This window comes from Lissotriton vulgaris, chromosome 11 (assembly GCF_964263255.1).
Source record: "Lissotriton vulgaris chromosome 11, aLisVul1.2, whole genome shotgun sequence".
NCBI lineage: Eukaryota > Metazoa > Chordata > Amphibia > Caudata > Salamandridae > Lissotriton > Lissotriton vulgaris.
Window position 1 is genome coordinate 990,332,209 of NC_141699.1, and position 11,149 is coordinate 990,343,357.

The 11,149-nt window shown below is 47.1% G+C and overlaps 1 long non-coding RNA gene across 1 annotated transcript in view; it reads left to right on the forward strand.

Annotated features, from left to right (window-relative positions):
- The window catches only part of LOC147683829 (uncharacterized), a 47,153-nt gene extending 36,243 nt beyond the window's left edge, over nucleotides 1-10,910 (forward strand). Inside the window, exon 2 of the long non-coding RNA XR_015301063.1 lies at nucleotides 10,724-10,910. This is a non-coding gene — a long non-coding RNA (uncharacterized LOC147683829). The remainder of the gene's footprint in view (nucleotides 1-10,723) is intronic.
- The last annotated feature ends 239 nt before the right edge of the window (nucleotides 10,911-11,149 follow it).

Consider the following 11,149-nt stretch of genomic DNA (forward strand, 5'->3'; position numbering starts at 1 on the left):
GCGTAAAGTCCTGTACTGCTGCTCCACATAGATCGCAATCTTTTCGGCCTGGGGCCCTCCAGAACGGTTGATCGGCATTGGTCGGCAATTTCCCCATGCTCAACTCCATATACTTAGTTTTCAGATAGGGCGGAAATGTTAAGGCCAGATATGCTGCTGGCTCAGGCCTTGTATATGCTTGTAGGACCATCCATGCATGCGCACGTCGGCTTAAGGTTGCTTTATCTTCAATTAATGAGTGAGCTTTTGCCGCTTTTTTTATTATCATCTGAAAAGATGTCCATGGCAGTTTCCTTTGCCAGAGAGCCTCCATCTTGGTTTTTTTCAATGAAGAATTAAAGTACTATGCGTAGTATGATTTTGTATCATTTTGCAGAGCTTCCTAGAGTGCAGAGTTGATAGCTAGATCCTAATTCAGCCATATTTTATACCAACAATTGATTGTCTCATACCTTTTGTGTATTTCTTGTTGTTGTAAACCAAACTCCAGGCGTACTTGGGCTGGCGAGGCATCACATGGCAGATGGAATACTCTTTTGTAGACTCGTGTTTGTATTTTATCTAATAATGGCGCACTTTTCCCATGATGAACTAAACTTCCATATGCAATAGTCGGTAGTAGTTTTGCTTTCATAACAGCAAGAAGTGGGGCGAACGATAGGCCTTTTAGTCGTTTTAGAATACTGCCCGGCCAGTGATAAAACCGCCTCGATATGGGAGAACTAATTTCTCCATAAGCAGGCTGAGACGATTAGCTAGAATTTTTGCAAGAATCTTGGCATCCGTATTGATTAAGGAGAGGGATCTATATGAATTGCAGCAGTCTGCTGGCTTACCTGGTTTCAGGAGAGAAGACATCAGGGCGAGTCTCATGGTCGGGGGAAGGCAGCTCAACTATTGTGCCTCGTTGAAGACTTGCTTGAGAATGGAGAGTAACTGGGTGATGCAAGTTTTATAAAAGTCAATGGGGAGACCATCTGACCCAGGAGCTTTCCCGGACTTCATTTGCATTATAGCCTCATGTAGCTCATCATTTTTTAAAGGGTGCCTCAAGGAACGCCTCTGTGAATCACCGAGCCACCCAAGAGTTATATCCTGCAGGTATGGGGCAAAGTCAGGAGGTTTAACCCTGCAGGTCAATACAGATCAGTATAGAATTCGGTAAAGGTGCGGAGGATATCCAGGCTGTCCCTGTGATGGACACCAGAAGAGACCCTAATTTCAAGGACATAGTTAGAGAATCGGAGTAGTCTGACACCTTGTGCTTACGCCCTACCTGGGTGTCCACCTTCACCGTACCTGCAGGCAACATGATATTTCCCTCGAAATCGTGTCTGAGTCTGCCGTATGCTTGTAATCGGACAGTTTTTCACGGATTGTCGCCATACGCTGCCCAGAGTTATCACCCCAGAGATCGCTCTCCAGTTGTTTCAGCTCACCCTCAAGCATATGGAGTGTCCAGCGAAGGTCTCGTAGCACCCCAAAGCTGTTGGCCATGCAGGAGCCTAGGATGGTGTCCTTAAAGGCCTCCTTACTGTGCTTAACAATGAGATAGAACCAATATTGTTCTGAAAGAATTGAGTGATTTTTGTGCCGATTTCAGCCTTTAAGACTGTATCAAGTAGTGCTTCCACCATGAGTCTCCAAAATTGAGGAAAAGAGATAGTTTGGTGGGGCTATTGTTATTCGTACCATGGAGTGATCGCAGTATGTTCTAGCAAGGTAAACTGCTCGCGTGACCCGCGAGACCGCCCTGCGGGAGACCACCCAACGCGATCCCAGGAAGCATGCGATGCGGTGTAATGAGTACCTTCCCTTCCGGCCGGGTGAACATGTCGCCATGTATCTGTGAGTCCATGAGGTGCGAATATTCCTGACACTGCTTCCTGCGTCCTAGTGTAATGCTGGGGTGATGGCTTGGATCTGTCGACAATGGGATTGAGGACAGTGTTAAAGTCACCCTCCCAAATAATATGAGTGGTGCTGATTTGAAGTAATCGTCCCCAAAATGTAGTGAAGAAGTCTGGATCGTCAACATTGGGCCCGTAACAACATATTAGTGTGACGGACTGAGCACCTAGTGTTCCCCATATCATACAGCTTTGTCCAAGAGTCTTGTTGTGTGCCTTCCAGAATAAAGGGAATATTCTTGGTTACAAGAATGACAGTTCCTCTGGAACAGGTAGAATAAGAGGAGAACACTCGAACTGCGGCCCATTTACTAGGAAGGTAGGGGTAGGAGCCGGGTCGAAGTGCGACTCCAGTAAGACCGCAATGTGGACGTGATGCCTATCCAGGTATGTCAGAACTTGTCTGCATTTCTGGGGATCTCGGAGACCCCTGACGTTCCATATAATTGGGTTAAGATGTAGGGCCTCAGTATGGGTTGACATGGTACTTTAACATAATGATACCGTGGTGTGCTCTGCGGAAGTAGCCTCTGATGGCGTCGCCCCGAGTCGGATGGGTATGCTCAGACGTAAGTCCCATGCTCTCCACACCACTGGAGTCATGCTATCCTGGCTGAAGACGGCTGATAGCCAGAAACCGGTCCTAGGATGCTTGATTCCGATCCAGGAAAGACATAGCTTTGCAGTTCGGGCTGGACTGTTCCCATGAGGCACAGGGTCAAGGCTGATTTGCATATAGCCATGTCTGAACTGGGGTGGTGTGGAGTGCAAAAAACAATGGATTTAGGCCCAGATCTCTGTACTGGAGTGAATGTATGACATTGCATTCTGTCCATCAACTGTTGTTTTGCACTTTAACATAATGATACCGTGGTGTGCTCTGCCAAAGTAGGGACTGATGGCGTCTTGAAATATTGATCCTGGGTCTACCTGTAGAAGAAAAAAAACAGCATACAGCAATAGAACTATGTTCCCCCACCCACAACAGCACCCCAATTGTGCCCGCATTAATACCCTACCCATCCCGAAAAAAACTGATTGCAACAGTGCAATAAAGAGAGATTCATACATTGAATATGGGGGGGGGGGAAAACACCTGTGTGGGGAGCGAGAGTGTGGAACGATAACCTCCCACTCCTTGTAGGTGTAAAGTTTGGCTCCCGGTGGTGATGGGAGAAGGTGATGGGGAAGTTGCTTGGCATAGTTCTTTTCATGAGTTAAAAACACATAGAAACCAAAAGAGAAATAGTGTCAGCCAATAAAAACTAAATCTGCCATATCTGAATTCGCAGCACTTACCTGTTGGTATGTATCAGTATGTTAGGAGTACATCCCCTGCGATGTGATGACTGAGAGCAGTAGCGTTGAACTGTTTGGAACGGCGAGAGGGCCTTCGGCAATGAAAGTACCTCCAGGAGGTAAGGAGCTGGACAACGATTAGGTGTGGGTTCGCGCTCAGAGGTGATCGTGGGCCAAGGCGACAGTGTGCGCGTTCAACAATTAGTTGGGTGGAGAATGCGTCCGCGCCAAAAGTGGTGCGCAAGAGGCGATCCACAAAGTCTTCCATGTGGCCAGTGTTTGCGCTTTCAGGAATTCCAGTGAGGCGAATATTATTACACCGGTTGCACGCCTCTAAATCCTTATTTTTGGCTGCACTGATTTTGAGGCGTTTGTCCATTTGAGCCACCTGTTGTGTCATTTGAGCTGTGGCATCTTCCGTATCAGATATTCATTTTTCCGCTTCTTTAAGTTGTTCACCATGTTTCTCTACCTTCAGCACTATATAGTCCATGCGGGTGTTCATGGAGTCCATTTTGTTCAAGAGATCCATGAGGCTGTGCTCCATGGCCAAGAGGAGAGTCTTCACTTCATCCACCGGAGTGGGCGGTGGGATCATAGAGTGAACATCAGTAGGCTGTTATGATTCTTCCATATTAAAGCGTTTGACATCCATTTTTGTATCAAAAGGGAGTTTGGACAGTCAACCATCGGGTTACCCCATGGTGGGAGTTGCACCTGAAGCAAGGATGCAGCACCAACGAAAGGTTTGGGGAGGCTTCCGTGTGGTGACTGTCCCTGAGATTTATCTCTCCTTCATTGTAACTGGATGAGCAACGGGCGCTTAATATGACAGCTGTAGGTGTGTTGTTGAGTATGGTATGCAAATGGTTCTCCCTACGCAGAGCTGATTAGCTGTCAGGTGGGCAGGCGCCTCGGGGGGCAGGCGCCTCAATGAAGGACTGACCAGTAGTGTAAAAAAGCACCAAGTGAGTTTAGGCAGACTGGAAGAGAAACAGCAGGCTGTAGGACGTACACAATGCTCGCTGTCAGGATGGTTGATGTGGGGGCAAGCCGGGCGAAAGTGACATTATAGGTAGGCCGCAGGCGTACACTCCAGTGCCTTGGAAACAGTCCCCGAACACATTCAATAACAGTTCTCAGGTGGCAGTCACTTGTGGGGCAGCAGGGTTCCTGGGCGCAATGGGGGGGATGTCACAGGAGTCAGGCGCCATACTTCGGACTAGGCGCTGCAGAGATGGTGGTGCTAAGGAGCATGACGGTAAGCACCGAACCAACCTGAGGGTTGCAGCGTCAGGTGGCACCAAGAGGGTGTTTAACTGACCAGCGGTGGACCCCTGGGACCGGTCTGTTGATGCCCAGTGGGGGATAAGTACATGCAGGCTCACCGTATTCAATTGGACATCCAGGTGATGCGTTGTGCCAATGTAGACGATGGGCGGCGACGAACAGAGTCTGTGCTGTCGACTGCCCCGAGCAGAATATGGTTTAAATTCCCATGTGCTTCACAGGTGCTCCGATGGCTGAGATCTGTAACGGTGCGGCGGAGTGAAGGAGCAGCACCGCTGGCAGGCAGGTCTGTGCTCACAGCTGAGCAGCCCAGGCGCCACATGGAAAGCCCGGCCCTCTCCTATCCGCTCTAGCCGCCAGCAGGGCTCCGCAGGGTGCAGTCTCCACCTTTGTAGTGTATTTCCTATATTCCCAATAGGCTCTGCGCATTGGAATAATATACCCTATAGATATGACATAGGACTTAGGTCAGTATGTCTCTATCGAATAGGTCAGTATGTCGTTATCGAATATACTAAACTTAATTGTGAGTGCCAGCTAGCTCAGAGGTCACTAGAAACTTTCTCGATTACACAAGAAGGGATTAGTATCTGACAACCGCATAAACATGACAACTTTGTTTCCCTAGGACTGGAACAGATATCTTCAGTCGTGGAAACAATAGTGCATGCTTCGTTTCTACAGAGTTAGAGAAAAACAGAGAAAGGCATTTCAATAAAAAGGGGTTTATTGAACAGTCTTCTTTCTCATGCAAGAGAGGTGAACTGCTACAATAGTTAGACAGAATGCAAAGTATAATGCGTACAGCGTAAACAGTAGTATAAAATACTGTAATAGCATTGTCTTGTGCTATGACATAAAAATACATATATAAATAACACAGGCTAAAATACTCAACTGGTGCTTCTAAAATACGCCTACGTTAATATACCTTACCTAGGTCTAGTACGAGGGAAGAAGCTAGTGTGGTCTTTAGCATAGGTTTAGTTTTTGCCAAAGGTTTCTCTAGGTTTTAATCAGCTCCATACCTTAGAATGAGAAAGAAGGTTTGGTATCTCTGTCTCGGACTCGATTTCCCATCACCCCACGAGGGGAGTCGGAGACACTGGAGCCGGATTCTCGGTAGAGGAGGACAGCTTCCGATCAGTGCGTCCGCTGGAGAGTCTGCTTCCTTCGGCACTTGCTGTAGTGAGCTGCGTCAGGCAAGTAGGTAGTCTAACTGCAGCGAACCACACCGTGCTTTAGGAATGCCACCTTTTGAAGTAAAGTCGGGCACATGAACGTCATGGATGAACCTCCAAGGAACAGTTGTTAATGCATAATAATGAGTTTATTGGAGAATTCAATATCCAGGCTAGGGGGAAGTCCCTTCTGCTTAAGAGTCTGGTTTTCAAAGAAATGGTTGTGACGTTTGGTGAACAGATGGAAGTAGCCATGCCTGTATTTGGGTAGCATGGGCTATGCCTATGTAAGGGCTTGATTTCTATGCCTATATAAGGGCAATGCGAATTGTACCTATATAAGGGCATGAATCGGGAAATTCAATCTGAATCTAAAACGACATACAACACATTGGCAGCACAGCATCTCATACCTCTCAGTGGGGGTCCTCAGTGCTAATTCAAGCACTGGAACATAGCTGCGGAAGTCCGGAATCGCAGCGGGCCCTTCATTTTTATTCAACCTGCTTTGAATCCAGGATAAGAGATGAATTTCAGTGTCAAGTGTCCGGAGCCTCACAGGCGCTCTGCCATCTTGGTCGTGCCACCAGTGCAAGAATACTTTGACTCGGTGGAACTGCTGTGGTGTGGCAGGGCACACCGTGAATATATGGACTCTCCCTTCACTGTTGAGGACGTGCGACAAGCAATAGGTAGCCTACTAGCTGGAAAGGCACCTGAGGCGGCACCTAATGGCCACATTTTATAAAGAATACTCCGAAGTCCTGGCACCACGGCTTTTAGCTGTTTACCAAGAAGCTGCGGAGTCAGGCATCCTGCCCGACTCCATGCGTGAGGCCATAATTATTACCATATTAAAACCCGACAAAGACCCCGTGCTGTGTGATTCTTAATAGCCGCTCTCACTAACTAATCTGGACGCAAAGATTTTCACTAAACTGCTGGCAACTCTCCTTCAGCCATTATTGCCCCTGATTGTCCGAACGGATCATTCCGGTTTCATACCGGGGAGATCCAAGTCTCATAACTTAAGAACACTGTTTACACTTATTCCCTATCTCGCTACCCATGTGCCCGCGGTGGCATTGCTAATGGATGCCACCAAGGCATTTGATTCCTTAGAGTGGGGATTCCTGTTCCCACTCTTGCATAGATTGGGTATGAGGCCATTATTTATTAAACAAATCCAACTGATCTATACTATACCTACGGTGCGGCTACTGGTGAATGGACTGGTCTCCAACCCAATATCCATCACAAGGGGTATGCGACAAGGCTGCCTCTTGTCACCATTATAATTCGCCATAGCTACTGAGCCACTGGCGGCAAGGATCAGGCAGCACCACATAGACAGGGGCATCGGGTTTACCACGCAAGGACTCACTGTGTTAATGTATGCAGACGATATCACCTTGTATATGGTAAACCCGAGAGATAATTTCTCACCCATGACGCGTGAGCTGATGCGGTACAGGGCATTGTCGGGATAGAGATAAACTAGAGCAAATTGATCATAATACCGTTGGCACATGAGACACAGCCCTTCGATTTTAAGTACCCTATTGGCTGGGAGAGTGGGCCGACACGACACCTGGTTGTATGGATTAGTAATGACATGCAAGAACTAACATAAAATTATGGAAGAGTGATTGACTGAATAGACGACAAAGTGTGTAGGTGGAAGACTCTCCCCCTCTCCCTGATAGGTCGCATATTGTTGGCCAAAATAGTCATCCTGCCAAAAGTATTATATATGGTTAAAAATGTCTCTATCCCCCTCACAACACAATTTCTCAACAAATCCACTCCTCAATGATTGAGCTGGTCTGGGCGAGGTGACAGCCAAGGGTCTCTTGGGAAACACTCACACTAAAGCAGGCACAGGGTGGACTGGTGGCTCCAGACTTCGCCCTATATGTGTACTGTGCACAGGCGCAGTTCCTGCACTACTGGGTGCACCCCATCCCATTTCAACCTCACATTGCTATCAAACTGGACAGAGCTGCTCCCTTCCCACTGAAGACTGCCCTTTATAAACCCTTCAAGCACCCGTACAATGAAGTGGACTCAGTAGAGGCGCTGCGGTGGGCTTGGGGGACTATGAAAACATGCCAACATAGACATACTATATGCTCCCTCCATGCTCTTTGCGGACACCCCATTAATTCCACCACTAATGGAGAAACAAGCACAGGTGCGAGCCCAGGTTCACAATTTAGAGACCGGTCAGGACCTATACCCTGGGAACAACTTCCTCACACTACAGCAGATGTGTGGGCCCACAGCCCCGTCAGTCAGACATGCTGCATTATTATCAGATACGGGTGGCCTGTAAGAGCATTTAGAAGCATTTCCAGCACCGCCCAAAATGCTGTCCACACGAGAAAACATACTTACAGTAGAAACTGGGCGTAATTTGATCACACAACTTTATACAATCACACAAAGAGATCACCCAATCATAGTATTGGTGTCTCGTGCTGCATGGGAGGAGGAGCTGGGCAAGAACCTCATAGATGAACAGTGGGCATTCAGCTGCAGGCAGCTGGAACAGATTACCCCAAATTATCGGCTCAGGCTAATACACTTTAAGTACATACACTGTTTTTATAGAACTCCCATGCAACCGTAGCGAATGGGGCTGCGCACAGATGATAACCCCATGGAAGACAGAAGGTTGGAGAGCCACCCCACCCTTGGATACCGTGGTACCCAAATTACCTATCCCAAGGATGTCCGGTGCAAAGGTGTGAAGTGACGTCAGAAACCGCCTTCGAACCCAATGGAGGAGTTCAGGAAGGTGCCGCTGCTGGAAGAGGAGAAAGTGTCGGAGGAATCGAAACATGGATTCTTGAGGAGGAGTACCCAAAAACAGAGGGCACAGTGTCTGTTACCTAGAGGTGACCAGGAGACTTGGAAGACAGATGCCCTCCGAAGTAGGCTGTTTCAGGGAAGATGACGGTGAACTTGACGCTGCAGCTGCAGGGTGCCAGTCGACGCTGACGACAACCAGGACCCGAATAAGAGCTGTCCCATGAAGGATGTCAAGTGCTGAACACTAAACTTAGGAACCAGGCACTGCTGCGAGGCTTTTAGGATACTGAAACACGACTGTAGATTCCCGATAGTATACACAGTAGCAGGTTTCCTATTTTCTATGTGGAGCACCCGCATAGCACTTTTAAAACCATCTCAAAAAGCATAGTCCGTGGCTCTGCACAAACGTACCGGGCCCCTTTAAGCGTCCCCTATCCTCATCATCTATCTGAGAATAGCATGCATCCACGCACCTTACTTATATCTTGGATCTATTGCTCAATGGCTAGTTGTATGCAAGTTTTGTATACAGTAACTGTGACCATGTTCTAGGAAAAACAGACTTTTTTATTTATTTATTCACTTTGCACTATGCACTTTCAAATGTCAGTATTGTCTCCATTCTTGATTTATTCACTGCTACTTTTGATGTAGTTGCCCTCTGGTAAAGTAGCCTGAAACGAGCGCACCATAAAATCATGGCAGGTAGTATCCACCTACTAACTTGTGTTTCATGCAATGCTCACTCCTGTTTTATTATATGCATCCAACTCTCCCTGTAGTTTTAAATGTGTCTGTATGCATTGTTAATTGCACTTTTAAGGTCATACTGACCGAAATAAAGTTTTTACTGACTGACTGACTAATAAGGTGACAGTGGATGGGCAGCACGTCTTGAGAAACTGCCCATGCCTTAATACCTCTAGCAAAGTCAGAATTGGAAATTAAAATTTAAAAGCTACACAACAAGCCACTTCAGGGAGGCTGGTGTTGTCTTTTGGGAGGCATAGACACCTACCGCCACCTACTCTTAAATATGGTGTATTATGCTGGTTCTTGAATTGTATTCCAAGATAGTCCGATATGTTGCCCATTCATTACTTCTACCAGCTGTGTTGGCTTGTTTTTTTAAGTGTGTTGGAGGGGTTCGTTCTTCTCCTATTAGTCCTGGCATCTTTGGTGTGGTTCTTCCCTAACTTTTTGCCTTCAACATGTGTTTGGCACCTCTATTTATTGGCGGCTCTGCGGCTCCTATTTTTAGTGCTCTTTTTGGCAATCGCTTTTTTGGAAGCTGTTTTTTCCCCGCTCAGTACTTGCCAGCTCAGGATTTTGCAGTTCAGTATTTGGTGGCTCAGGATCTTTCAGCTCACTTTGAGGTAACTCAGTATGTGTCCAGCTCAGTAGCGTCGGTGCGTCCATTAGGGCGCCGAGGCGTTGCTAATAAGTTAACTAATTTGCAAAGACATTATTCAGGATCTCAAAATCCCCCAAATAAAAAACTATCACTGCCACGCCCGTGTTCTGACTCCCGAGGCAATGGCTCGGAAGGGGGTGTGATGTGAGGCGCATGCATACTGGCAGCAGCAGGCTGTCGGTGCACAACAGTTCAACAACACAACATGCAGCCAGCAAGGGGTCAGTGTGCATGTTCGGTTTTGGGCTGATAATTTTTCACCCCAGCCCGAACATGCGCACTCTAGGCCGCACATTAGGAGACCGAGGGTTGTTGCATGCCACAGTCCTCGGTCTCCTAATGAGCAGGGAGTATCCCCTGCTCAAGCCCATCCAGCGTCTGGATTGGCTCATTGGGTGCTGACGCGGCGTGTGGGTGGCACACTGGTGTCTAAGCATGATGACCAATCACTGTCATGGCTTATGAAGCCATGCAGATAGGGATTGGCCATTTCCAGGCAGAAAGCGTACTGTTCTGTTGGCGTAGCGGGACTGTCAGATGACGAGCTACCGACATCATAACATCGGACTGACTGAGCACACCGTGGCACGCGCCACAGTCCACAGACACCTCATGCTCGTGAGTCTGTAGGCCTCTGTGTTTTGATATCATCACTTGCTCGTAGTAGTGTATAAAGGTGAAAAGAGTATGTTCATTAGGCAGGTGTTCAAATTGTATAAATATTTTTGTTAATATATTCTGTTTTACTATGTAGTTATTTTTGTTATTAATGGTCAACTGACAGTGTTTTTCTTGAATATTTACTCTTGCAGCCATGATGAGGTCCATTCAGGACGAAACGCATCGGCTGTAATGATCGGATTGATGTTGAATCATTGATTTCAGTAAAATGGAACTTTTGTTGCTAATTTTGTTGGAACTCTTCTAGAAGAAAGAACTTTGGCAATCAATATTTGAACCTGAGACATTATTGGAACAATATCGGCACTCCTTGTGTTTTGTGGACTATTTGGAGCCGTGACGGTAGACTCCGGGAAGGCGAGTGCCAGTATCTCTCATTATTTGTGGACATTATTATTTGGATAGTTCTCTCTGTGCTTTTTTTTTCCACCCTTGCTGTCCTGTCTTGTTGTGTATTATCGGAAGGGGTGCAGAGCACGAGAGCGCGCATACAATATTCTCTTTTCAAACTTAAGAAATCTGTTTGCTTGATACAATGGAGGATGACGGAGAAAAAT